Consider the following 13,767-nt stretch of genomic DNA (forward strand, 5'->3'; position numbering starts at 1 on the left):
TTTGCGGTTGGTAATGTATGTCAAATTCGCTCAGCTCTATCGCCCACAGGGCCATTCGTCCGGCAGCTTCAGGGTTGCTCATTGCCCTTTTTAGGGGCTGATTTGTTAGGACGATAATGCTGTGGGCTTGAAAGTATGGTTTGAGTTTTTGGGCTGCAGTTACCAGTGCGAAGGCGAGCTTTTCCATCTGGGGGTACCTCTCTTTAGCCCCCTCGGAACCCCCTGCTTATGAAATAGACGGGTCGCTGAGTTCCTTCCTCTTCTCTTACTCGGGCTCGCTTACTGCCACCTGCAAAACTGCTAGGTATAAGTAGAGGTCTTCTCTTGGCTTGGACGGGCTAAGCAAGGGTGGCGAGGCAAGGTATTTCTTCAGGTCTTCAAATGCCTTCTGGCACTCATCCGTCCACTCGAATGACTTCCTTAGGACGCGGAAGAACGGTAGACACTTGTCCGTTGCTTTGGAGACGAACCTGTTCAAAGCGGAAATTTTGCCATTTAAGCTCTGCACGTCCTTTACTGTCCTTGGCGGTTCCAGCTTCATGATGACTCGTATCCTCTCCGGGTTAACCTCTATTCCTCTTTGGGACACCATAAAACCCAAGAATTTTCCCACCGTTACCCCGAATACGCACTTGCCCGGATTCACTTTCATGTTGTATGACCGTAGGGTATCGAATGTCTCCTGGAGGTCGCTTAGGTGATCTTTTTCGTGTGGGCTCTTGACCAATGTCGTCGACGTAGACCTGTATGTTCCTCCCTATCTGGTGCGTGAACATTTTGTCCATTAACCTTTGGTACGTTGCCCCAGCGTTCTTGGGTCCGAACGACATCACCTTATAGCAAAAGAGTCTTTGGCTGGTAATGAAGGACGTTTTCTCCTGATCAGATTCCTCTATCTTGATCTGATTATAGCCTGAGAAGGCATCCATAAAACTTAGGAGCTGGTGCTTGGCCGTAGAGTCGACGAACGCATCTATCCGCGGGAGGGGGTAGCTGTCCTTTGGGCACGCTTTGTTAAGGTCCGTGAAGTCGACACACATTCGCCACTTCCCGCTAGACTTCTTGACCATGACCACGTTCGCCAACCACTCCGGGTAATATACTTCCCTAATGAAACCCGCCTCGAGTAGTTTTCTGACCTCTTGCGCTATTGCCCTGTCCCGTTCATGAGCAAATACTCACTTTTTCTGCTGGACGGGTGGGGTTGAGGGGTTCACGTTCAGCTTGTGCACTATGACAGAGGGATCGATCTCGGGCATGTCTTCGTGGTTCCATGCGAAAATGTCTTGGTTCCTCCTGAGGAATGTTGTGAGGGCCTGGCGCACCGGCTGGCAGGCTAATGTTCCTATTCTGGTCGTCCGCTCTGGTTTTGATTCGTCGAGCGTTATCTCCTCCAGCTCTTCGATCGGTTCTGCGACCGTCCGCTTCTTTTCTACGCACAATATCTGATGATGATCTTCCATTTCTAGCATGACAATGTAGCATTCCTGGGCCGTTACCTGATTCCCTCGCAATTCCCCAATCCCATAGTCCGTTGGGAACTTGATCATCAGGTGGTATATTGATGTTGCTGTTTTCCACGAGTTAAGTGTGGGTCATCCGAGAATGCCATTGTAAGCGGATAAGCAGTCCACCACGAGGAACATTACATTCCTAGTGAGTTCTTGCGGGTAATCGCCCACTGTTACCGGGAGCGTGATGGAGCCTATTGGGAATACCATTGTCCCTCTAAAGCCGACAAGTGGAGCACTCGTCGGTATTAATCGTGCTCTGTCTATCCCCATCTGCTGGAATGCTGGATAGTATAGAATAGCTGCTGAGCTGTCGTTGTCGATTAGTACTCGGTGGACGTTGTAGTCCCCCACACTTATGCTGACAACCAGCGCGTCGTCATGTGGATGATGGAGTCTCCTTGCGTCTTCTTCAGTGAATCCAATGACAGGGCTTTCCACCCGTGCGGTATTAGGCGTAGAGCCTGTTAGATGGACGTTCAGGACCGATCTGAGGTATGTTTTTCGAGCTTTTTTGGAAGAATCAGTAGCCGTGGTCTCTCCCACGATCATCCTTATGTCTCCGATGGGGGGTCTAGGACACTCGTTATCCCGTCGGGGGGCCGGCTCTTGACAATTGGGATTCGCTCTCTCTTTGTTGACAAATTTCTGCAACTTCTCTTGTCTAATGAGGGCTTCAATCTGCTGCTTCAGGTCGTAGCAATCGGCTGTGTCATGGCCGTGATCTCGGTGGAAACGACAATATTTTCTCGCGGCCGTTTGCTTGGGTCACTCTTTAGTTTCCCTGGGCTTTTCCTCTCTTACTAATAGTGCGTCTTCAGTGTTCATGTACTTGGTGGCCCTGTAGAGTACCTCTGACATGGTTTTGGGGTCGTTTTTGTATAAGAAAAACAAAAAACTTGCCCTTCCGCAACCCGTTCATGAAAGCCGCCACCGGTATTTTGTCGTCGGCTTCATCGATTGAGAGCGCTTCTTTATTGAAGTGGGTTATGTAGGATCTTAATGTCTCGTCCTCTCTCTGTCTGATGCTCATTAAGCATGCCGTGGATTTCTTGTACCTGTGTCTCCCTATAAAGTGCGAGGTGAACTGAGCGCTCAACTCTTTGAAAGTGCTGATGGAGTTCGGTGTCAGTCAACTGAAACAAATTCTTGCGGGACCCTTCAGTGTGGTTGGGTAGGCCCTACACATGATTTCGTCCGGTACCCCTTGTAGATGCATTAAGGTCTTGAACGTCTCCAAGTGGTCTAGGGGATCCTTGACCCCATCATAACTCTCTATCTGTGGCATCCGGAACTTGTGTGGTAGGGGAAAGGAATTGACAGGGTCGGTGAATGGAGAGTCAGTCCGGTTCACTAGGTCGTCCAGGTTGCTGGACACTCGTCCCTTTAGGGTGTTCATCATGACCTCCATCTATTCTTTCATTGCCTGTATCTCCGCGAACATAGGCGGAGGAGTCGCATCCATGAGGGATGGGAGGCTCGTGTTCTGTCGTTCTGGCCTACTTGGGGCGTTGCTCCTTTCAGGCCCTTCTTGGTCTCTTCGTATGGCGCTGGTACCTTCCTGATCCTCCCTCCGGTTGTTGGGTACTGCGTTCCTTTGACGCAATTGTTCTTCTAGGTCATGATTTTGTTTGGTGAGGCGCTCCACAACCGCAGTGAGAGTCCGAACTTGTCTTTCGAGTGCGGTTGTGGGTAGTTCCTCTCCTTGGATGTCGTTGGTTGTTGCCATCGAGCGAGTGAGCACGATGCAACCCTTCTGTCTCAGGGATGAAGCAACGTCTAACTTCTTTCAAGTTCCCCACAAACGGCGCCAACTGATGAAGCTGAGAAATTCACCAGTGAGTCACACGATGCCTTCGCGCTCGAACATAAACCTACACAATGCAAAGAAGAAAAACCTATCAAAGGGCGTTGGTGTGGTGCCGGCCAAATACCCTCCGAAGGTTAAGTCAGAAAGTATTCTCACAACTCTAGAGTGCTAGAGAGGGTAAATAATGCGTACCTTTCTTGGTGAGAGTATTGGGGCTTTTATAGTAGTCGGAAGTTTTTCCTCTTAGACTTGGCATCCTAGTCTTTTCCTTGTAGAACTCCTCTTTTTTAGAGTCCGAAACGTGGTGGACAGATATTCTCCTTATAGGGAAGATCTTCACCAATACATGAGATTTCTAGAGCCCAAGTAGCGCAAGGACTCTGTTTAGGGCTTTACGAGAATGGGCCAAAGTGTTTCCACTAAGGGGTCCAATAGGCCCATGGCCGATCAGCCCATCTTTCTTCAGTCCATCCGCATCAGGTCCATCCACTAAAGGTCCGTCCAATTAAGGCCTAGCGTATATAACGGGCTTGTCTATTCCTTAGTTCGCAGACTATAGTCTGCCCGTACATCCACAACAGGCATCCAAACGCGTATTTTCTCCCTTTCAGTTATTGATCATACCTTGCTAACGGCTATAAGCATTTCAAATGCTCCTGTTCCATGTTCTTCAATATAATTTTCTGCAGTTGTTAGAACATCATCTGGTTTTCTGAAGAGCCTTTGCTTCTCTTTGTTTCCCACTACTTTGTGCTCAACACTTTTCAGCCTCCCATTAGTCCATGCCTACAGACTAGGTAGTAACTATAAGTGTGTTAATGGAAATAAATACACCAAAAAGTTATTCTTTGTTAGCCTCAGTGAGATTATTAGTCTAAACAAGCAATTCAATTTTTCTAACATTCAAATCTTATTTGTTGCTAATATGAACAAGTGGTAGAACTTAAATCCTAGATCAAATAGAATTAAGCAGAACATCCAACATACAAGTGAGAGTGAGTTTTTGTCATTCTCTACAGTTTCTGAGTGGGTTGGGGGTAAATGGGGAGTTGTCAAATTTTAGGTGAAGCAGAGATGAGGAAGAAAGTTTGTCCAAACACAAGTACAAAACAATATTGGAAGGGGTCTTAAATGGGTGGCATAGGAATGGGAAAGGAGAAATTGGCCCCACCCCATTGTATTCCCTTTTAACCATGGTACTTAACCTAATCTTACTAAAATAATATAGAAGTTTCTTAAATTTCAAAATGATTTCTTAGAGTACCATTTACCGATCTCAAATTTCATGTATGTGTGAACAAGCAGGCATGTATATTTGGGATTTTCTTTTAAGTAAAAAAAAAAAAAAAAAAAAATCCCTAGAATATTTGTAGCAATTACAAATTAGGCAGGGAACAGTTTACAAAGACAAGAAGTCTGTCCTGCATTAATGTGCTATGTGCAAGAATTAAGAAATTACCGAAATTCCATGCATTTCTTATTACCTCATGGGAAAGGTTGCCAACATAGATAGTAGCGTATGCTGGATTGTGTTCAATAGCCTCCTCATTGATTTACAAAACAAATAAAACAAAAGAAACTAACTGTCAAAATCCAGATATTCCAAGCCAATTCTAGCCCAGCATACTTTAAATCAGAGCACATGCTTTGGGATACAGCAGGAAATAATTCGATTTTAATGAAGCCACATAATATATGAGCTTAGCTCTTCTAACACAACCTGATATCAGTCATGATACTCCTAAAGTTCTCGTGAGCCTATTGAGCTAAGAAATTTCCTAAGACATATCATGGACATGAAGAAAAGGAGACTTCTTACCCAGCCCTTTATCTTACATTAGAAAAACATTCTATATATTAAGTTTGGCGAAAAGGATTTTATGTGGGAAGTGAACATCTGGAGCCTAGAGTTTCTCAGGGGCACTGTAAATTGGGAGATATATTAATGCTGATACTTGACAGCCAAATAGATTAAAAAAAAAAAAAATCAAAATAAGATCCACACAGTGTTGAAATTTAAATTTATATAAAAATGAATTAAGATTCCTCAGAACAAGGTGAACTGCATAATCCTTATAATTTACCTCTCCACCATTGAACAAAGTTGCTCATGAACAACTTTTGCCTCATTCAAATCAATTTTTATTGGCAAGCAGTTTAACCATGTAAGAACAACCTGCAAAACAACCAAAAGGAGCTGCAATCTGAGGAAAGGCCAATGCAAAAAAAGAAAAAGAGAGAGAGAGAGAGAGAGAGAGAGAGAGAGAGAGAGAGAGAGAGAGAGAGAGAGAGAGAGAGAGAGATAAGGCAGATAACTGATTACCTCATCACCTTATATAACCAAGTTATTATTAAAATAGTTTGATCTTAGTTTCAACTCTTTTCAGAATTAATTAGTTTTTCAAATTCAAGCAAAATTTCACTCTTATTATTGCCTTTTTTTCTCTCTCTTTTTGGCTAATGACAAAATCCCCCAATTTGAATTAGAACATAAGGTTGGACTCTAAACGCTTATGAAAAATTCTTTGATGCCAAAAGAAAAAACAACGTTTACATTAAAGCCAGAAAATAAACCCGCTGAGTCTGCAAAAATTCATGCAAGAGCAGAATAAAGCTCCTCCTCCTCTAGTAATTGCTATTTGTCCCTCAGATTTATCGGTTTCTACAAGTCCATCTTTGGCTTCCTCACTTTCTATAGCTGATATCGAGGTAGTAGTTTAATAGGTTTTATCCCAGACTTCCACTGCCCTTTCTGTCACTTCAGATAGACATTCTTGGTTTTTTGATACCGCATGTTGTAACCATATGACCGCTGATGAATCACAATTCTTTGATAAGGAACCCTTAGCACATCCTATCTCTATTTACACTACTGATGGAACTCTTGTGCCTGCTAGTCATAAAGGAACAATCTCTACTCCTAGTTTATCCCTTAGTAACACTTTTCATATTCCAAAATTGTTCCTCAATTTGCTTTCTATTGGTCAATTCTGTGAATTAGGAGAAGATATTCTATTTACTGATCATGGTGTGGATGTGTAGGATCCCTGGACAGGTCAAGTGCTTGGGACAAGCTGTAAGGTTGGACATATGTTTGAGATTCACAAATTGAAGATTCCTTCACAAGTTATTTCTGCTGCTGCTACTACTACCACCCTTTCGCCTGATTGATGGCATGCTTGTCTTGGTTATACATCTTTATCTCATCTTTAGTTGTTAGCTTCTTAAGGTCATTTAGGTTCAATTTAGTTTCCAAAATTTGATTTTACTTTTTGTCATTTTGGCAAACAAAAAAAATTGTCCTTTAATAATAGTGACTCTTTTTCTTCTGCACCTTTTGATCTTATACATTCTAATATTTGGGGTCTGGCACCGGTTCCCACTAAGGGGGGATCTCGATATTTTGTCATATTTGTGGATAATTTTTCTCGATATACCTGGATTTATCTGCTTCACCATAGGTTTGAACTTGTGTCCATTTCCAAACATTTCATAGAATGATTGAAATATAGTTTAATCGCACCGTTTAGATCTTTCGGTCAGATAATGCTTAAGAATATAATGATAAATCTTTTTTGTCCTTTTTAGATAGCAAAGGTGTCATGCCTCAAACCCAATACCCAGATTTGTGACCATGACCGGCATGCTAATATCAAGCCTAAACTTGATATTAACAAGAACCAACTTAATTTTTTCAAAAATTTTACCAAATGCTTCCCTCTTTCTTTTCTTTCTTGTTTCTCTACTTAAATGATATAACTTTTCACTTGACATTTAGAGCATCTATGTTGTACTCAAAGAATAACGTAATCTACCAGTTTTTCAAATTCCATACTTTCACATAATACATTTCTTAATACCTTACGGTGCAACTTTCATTAGATCCTAAAATACACAATACCACAAAACTAAACATCGAATACTAATTTAGGATCTATACATATAAAACTAGAACCAGCTCCTTCCAAAACTTGACTAAGGCTCCTTTTGCTCCAAAATAAAACATGCTAACTGAAAGAGTGGAAGGGGTGAGCTACACAGCTCAGTAAAGGTAAGATACATAAGAATTTAATAAGGATGCATGTAAATCAATTCATTTCATTTTATAAATATTCGAATAGGAGAACATCTTTTCATGCATAGTATTTTATACTATGTATAATAATAACTTATACGCTCTTCGTAGGAAAATAATTGTTCTCCCTTTTCTTATCAGAATAATTTTACCAGAACCTTCCAAATTGAATTTCTTTCATTTCTTACAAAGTCATCATATATATTTTCATTACAAAATAATCATTTTAACTTAAATCAGATAATTGGTAACTTTGTCTTAAACTGGAAGCATCTTAAAGAATAATAAAAATTTCCTTCATAAATTTCTTCTCGTAAAATATTGTAACTTTCATAATCATAAAACTTAACGTTTCATAAAGAAAAATAGATATCTGATAACTTTTTAACATAAACTTGTACTTTCATCAGAAGTTTTATCTTTATAGAACACTAAAGCCTTTTCATCAGATTCTTTATCTTTTAGGCACAACAGAACTTTAAAAACTTTTGTCTTTAAAGAACAACTTTTCTTTTCATCAAAAACTTCTTCCTTTCATGAGAGCTTTCAATTTTTCATAATGCATTTAAACAAAATCATTCTCTCATGATCAATAACATAATATAGCTGTTCATAACATATTGGTTAGTCCATATTTGATAAGTTTGTACAGAGAAAGCCTTATCACATTTGGGTGCCCCTATGTGTATGATATTGTCCTCTTTGGGAGGCTTGATGGCACATCCCCTCAAGGTTTTGTTCTTCCCCGCCGTCCATACACATTAGAGAGAAGGCCTTGTTCAGATTAGAGTTATGAGCAGCCCCATTTCCTCTACTTTAAATGGCTAAACAGATAACATTTTTCATGGAAAGCCAGTAATTAACCCTTATTGGCCGAGTTCAGATCACCAGAGGACATAACCTGAAAACATTTCATACTTATACATCATACTAAAATTCATAGTTTGCATAACATTTCATAACAAAAGCATTTCCATTGTTTTCTTTAAACATCATGTTCGTGGAATTAGTAATAGCATCAATATGTTTAAATCATATACATAAGGTTTCGAGAACTCATGAATATACATTTGTTTGAAACATGCTTATATGCCATATCTCTAATAAAAAACCTTTTAATGCGTAATATACTTTAAAATAACCTCATAACTTACCAAATGCTCATATAACTTATTCCTTACCTGAAAGCAGAGGAATTGAAAGCCTACAGTCGAAGGAGCTTAGACCTGGCGACTGGTAACACCTAAACCAAAATCAAAGCTTATTACTATCAATTATTCCTTATCATAACTTACACATTCATTTCAAAGCCTATCTCTTATAATCAAGGAAATCCTAATCCCACCTCAACGAGGTTCTCCAAACACAAAATACATTCATCAAACAGCATGATATACCAAATCATAGAGAAACCATTGTTTTACTGTTCATATTTAGATCATGTCAAACAGCTTTAAAATCAATTCAGAATGTGTTTGAGATTGGAAGCAATGGTGCATGCATAAACTTACACAAGGCAATATACAAAATTTATCCATGATCTAGACATACCAAAAGATAAGTATATTAAATTATAGCTCAAAACATTTACCGTAACTTTAGAATTAAATCCTCAAAATCAGAGTTATCATTTACTATTTACTGCTTATTTCAGTAGCACATACCTTATTTGTAAAATACAAATGGGCTATCTAAACACATCCAGACTTCATGAAATTTTACAGAGAAACTCCTCTGGATGTTTAGTAAAAACCATATCAATTTCGAAGTCAAATCATGAAACCCTGATTTACTAAAAATCATACAAGACAATGTGCTCAAATCTGTCTTGATAGAATTTCATGCAATTTAGAAATTAAACCATTATTTTTACATTGATCCAAATGCTGTGAGACCACTTCCATTACAACCATATGTGTCTTAGATTTCATAGGAAATATCCCTAGCATCCAAATTCACTGTATACAATTTAATACATAATTTATCATGTGTAAACACAGAATTTGTCACAGTGACAGTTTTGCAACATTTTCTTGTAAATTGACAAACAATTATCAAATGATAGTATTTTCATATGGGGATTTTTATACACTCATTAGCCATGTTAGAAAAAACTTTTATATAGTCATTTAACCATTTTTTAGAAAAATTAAATACAACAAAAATCCTTGCAGTAACATCAAAAGTACTCATCCTAGCTTTTTCTTACTTCCTTAATCATATACAGTCATTAATTAGTAAAAACCCTAATCTATCTTCAACAAATAATCAACACAATTTCAAAACTTCTTAAAACAACATACATATATATATATATATATATAAACATACAAGTTCATGATTTCCTAATTTCACAAACCACAAATACCATTACTAAAGATACATGAAGAAATTATGGATTCTAAGGTGAGAGTAGCTAGACCCTTACCAAGTTTCTGGTTCATGAGAGGAAATAGAAGTAGAATCACCCTTGTATGAAACGATTTCCCTTTCCTAATGGCTGGACCTGAAAGTATGACAGGTAGAGAGCTTGAGAGATTTTTCCTTGAGTTTTCTAATTTCTTTGAGAGAGTATGAAGAAGAAATGAGATGAAGCTTCATCTTTCTTTAAGGTGTTGACCTTAAGAGAAGACTCAAGAGAGCTTCCTAGCTCTTTCTTTAAGAGAAAAGAGAGTAAAGTTGAGGTGAGAAATCTGATTTGCATGGATCCGTGGGAAATGAGAGGAAGAGAGCTTCTTGGAAGCTCTAGTTACTTTGAAAAGTCAAGGAAGGTAATAGGCCACAAACTAAATGACCCATTGTGATTAAACCAATTAATTAATTAGTCAAGTTATTAATTAATCAATTTATCATGCAAACGCGTGGAAATACAAAAAAATCACCAATAAACTAATTATGGAGCGGAAATTAAATGACATGATGATTTGTTTACGAATGGGGAAAACCCTTGTGGCAAAAACTCTATCGGGTGATTTTTAGGTCACCATTCTCGAAACTCCACTACTATCAAAATAAGTGGTTACAAGTAATGGAATCCTAAGTACCTTACCAACCTACAGTTGAAATCTTACCTCAATACTCAATTGGACTTGTTCTGTAGTGACAATTCCCCCTTTTTATGCACGGCTCCCACATACGTGACTAGCCAATGCGTAGAACCCAGTACGTGACTTCAACACCAACTGAAAGAGAGGTTGGCTACAAAGTTCTTCAGTTAATCCAACACGATGAAGATCAAGAAAATGCTTGGTCACAAAACCCAAAGGTGCAAAATACACAGCAACTTCTTCAGAAGAGATGAACTAAGGCAAGAACTCCATCTCCGGTCACAATTTGCTCTAACAGAGATTTCTCAATGCTTGTGCAACTTGTGAACTCTTTGACTGCCTTTAAAACAATCATTTTTATATGTCTAGGGTTAGAAGAAAAGAAGGCCCAAAGACATATTCACAGATCCTAAAAAATCAGATCAGAATTCTGATTTTTATAAACCTCGACAGATAGGAGGTGTCAAGAAGCTGTCGAGTAGGTGTCAAGCTTACGGGCTTGAACAACTTTCTTAAACCTCGATGGATATAGCTGTCGAGCCAGCTGTCGAGATTTAATGAAATTGCACTATAGCTTGTTTTTCTTGGACAGACTTGATGACTTCAATACTTGATCTTAAAACCTTATTTCTTGAAGTATTAAAAACACCTAGAACTACCCAATTACAAGTAAAGTTCATTTTGTCAAAGATTAGCCGATTACATAAAAGAATGACATACGTTCTTAATGAGAAAACCACATATATCCTAACAATCTCCCCCTTTGGCAATCCGTGACTAAACCACAATGAACAAATGAACATATGAGAGAAGTCATAAATCACTCAACTCATATTCACTTGTTAAATACAATAAAATCTATCCTATCACAAACCCTTGAAAAACTTTGCAAGAAAAGAGTTTATGGCAAGTAGACTTTGACAACCTGTATTTCTGAAACACTTTAAACAAAAACTCATCAAGGCATCTTGTGTGAAACAGAAATAATAAATTGCATACAAGTATAAGAATCATGTGTATAAAGATAGAAAAGAAACAACACATGTAGAGATAGGTGAAAGAAATATACATCCACATATATAGAGAAAATAAGTACAATGTATGTAAAACTGGTCATAAAACCTCATATACAAGAACAATGTATCAAAAAAAGAAAGAAAAGAAAAGGAAAGATACATCATAACCTCACTATATCCCTCAAGTATCAACACTTCCCCTATCAAAAATGTTCTATACTAACTCTTCCCCTAAGATGACTACTCTCATATCCCCAACACTACTCCCCCTTTTTTGTCATGAGTGACAAAGGATAGAGTGTCAAGTAGACATCTTATCAGTAGAGCTAGCATCTCCATCATCATCATTTGAAGCATTATCGTCCTCGTCATCATCATCCTCAGAATTAGAAGCATTTTGGAGGAGGAAGAGGTGGTGAAGGAGTAGCCTTAGGAGCAAAACCACCCATGGTCGCCTGCCGTCATGTAATACGACCAACACGAACATTCACCTGATACAACTCAGTGGAGAGTGTATCGAGGCGAGCATCCATGCGCTGCAGCTACGCCATAATGTCTCCAAGTGAAACATCGCTCATAGAGGAAGAAGGAGCAGATGTAGATGGAGTAGATCTGGATGGAGCTGAACGGGAGGGAAGAGTGGAATCCTGCTTTCTCGACCTAAACTAAGCCTCACTACGTTTTACGGTAGCGGCATATATGGCACCCATGAAGGTGAAAGGATCAGACACAGGAAAAGGAATGGAAAAATGGCGTAGAATCCTCGTGATAGCAGAAGGAAAGATGAGCTTATCACGGGTTGCCGCATCAGAATGAAAATCTATAATAGACAAAATAAAATGATAGGAAAAATCTATGGTAAGATGCTCTAGGAGGGATAACAAAAATCGAGCACGAGGCTCAGTGATGGAGCTGTAGTGAGAAAGTGGATAAAGTACAAAAGTCATAACCATGTTTGGGAATCTAGGACCTTTAGCAAAAGGCCTACATGATGTGAACTGATGCTCACCCCACTCCGAAGGGCGCTCACAGAAAGCAGAAATGAGCTCATCTTTGGACACAGTTCTTGGACGCTCACAAGACGGATAGTCAGGAAACTCTATTCTAGGAACCCTAAGCACATTCGCAACTAGCTGCGATGTGATAGGGATGCACGTACCTCGAACGCGAGTGAAAAAGAGAGGTACTGAATGATCAATCCCGTGCATGTTAGAGTAAAACTCCTGAATGAGCACGAGAGGACATGTGACCGGGACGTCACACAGTGACTCCCATCCCCTACTATGAATGATAGAGGGAAGGTCAGTATCAGTGAAGTCCGCCAAAATGACTTGGCGTTCCAGATGAACACCTCGTCTAGAAAAGTTCTCTGAAAATGCCTTGTGGGAATCATTATCACAGAACCAAAGATTAAGAGGAGTAGAATCAGAAGAGGAAGAAGCTCCAAAATGCAGAAGGTTTCGAGCCGAAGTAGATTTACGTTTAGGTGCCATAGACACTACTAACGTAAACAAAATTAGAAAGAGAGAGAGAAAGAGGCAATTAGAAAAGTTCCAAAGCAGAAGAGGAAGAAACTCCAAAATGCAGAGGGTTTCAAGCCGGAGTAGATTTACGTTTAGGTGCCATAGACATTACTAATGTAAACAAAATGAGAAAGAGAGAGAGAAAGAGACAATCAGAAAAGTTCCAAAGCAATCCAAATATATCAAATATATTGAATAGAGAGTACATATGCATGGGGATGCATGAACATGTAACATGCAAAAGAAATTTCATCATGGGCTCAGCCCAATCCAAATCTACAAGCACACATACATAGTTCACACATCTAAATGCATGAAAATACAGTTCTAATGCAAATGTGATGCAATGTATGACATTTTGAATACATTTAAATGAAAATCCAACCCAAAATTTCAAGAAAAACTCATTAATTTTGAGAAATCTCAAAATTTTTCAAAAACCCCAACACCTAAGATTCAAAAACATGAAATGCATGAAGAGTGAAGGGAAAAGAGATCATTCCAAGTGATTTGAAGCAAGGAAGGGCCGAAAATCACGTGGGTTGAAGGTTTTGAGTGAGAAAATCAAGTTTGGGAGAGGAACAGTCGCGGATAGATTGAGAGAAATCGAGCAAATGAGAATCGGATCGCGACCAAGGCTTATATAGGAACCTTAGTAATTCTTGACAGATAAGGTATCGAGAGGTGTCAAGCCATTTGTCGAGGAAGGTGTCGAGAAAATGCACATCGACAGTTGCAGGTGTCGAGGAGGTGTCGAGGAATGAACACTAGAACCAAGAACAGAA

General features: G+C 39.3%; 1 long non-coding RNA gene across 1 annotated transcript; it reads right to left on the minus strand.

Moving 5' to 3' along the window:
* Window positions 1–7,844: 7,844 nt before the first annotated feature.
* Window positions 7,845–10,043, minus strand: LOC136065181 (uncharacterized). Its single transcript, XR_010626820.1, has 3 exons — window positions 9,825–10,043; window positions 8,578–8,639; window positions 7,845–8,297 (listed from the first exon to the last, which is right to left on the minus strand). It is a non-coding gene; the product is annotated as an uncharacterized LOC136065181 (long non-coding RNA).
* Between the last annotated feature and the right edge of the window lie 3,724 nt (window positions 10,044–13,767).

The sequence above is a fragment of the Quercus suber genome, unplaced genomic scaffold, assembly GCF_002906115.3.
Source record: "Quercus suber isolate HL8 unplaced genomic scaffold, Cork oak 2.0 scaffold_872, whole genome shotgun sequence".
NCBI classification, from domain to species: Eukaryota; Viridiplantae; Streptophyta; class Magnoliopsida; order Fagales; family Fagaceae; genus Quercus; species Quercus suber.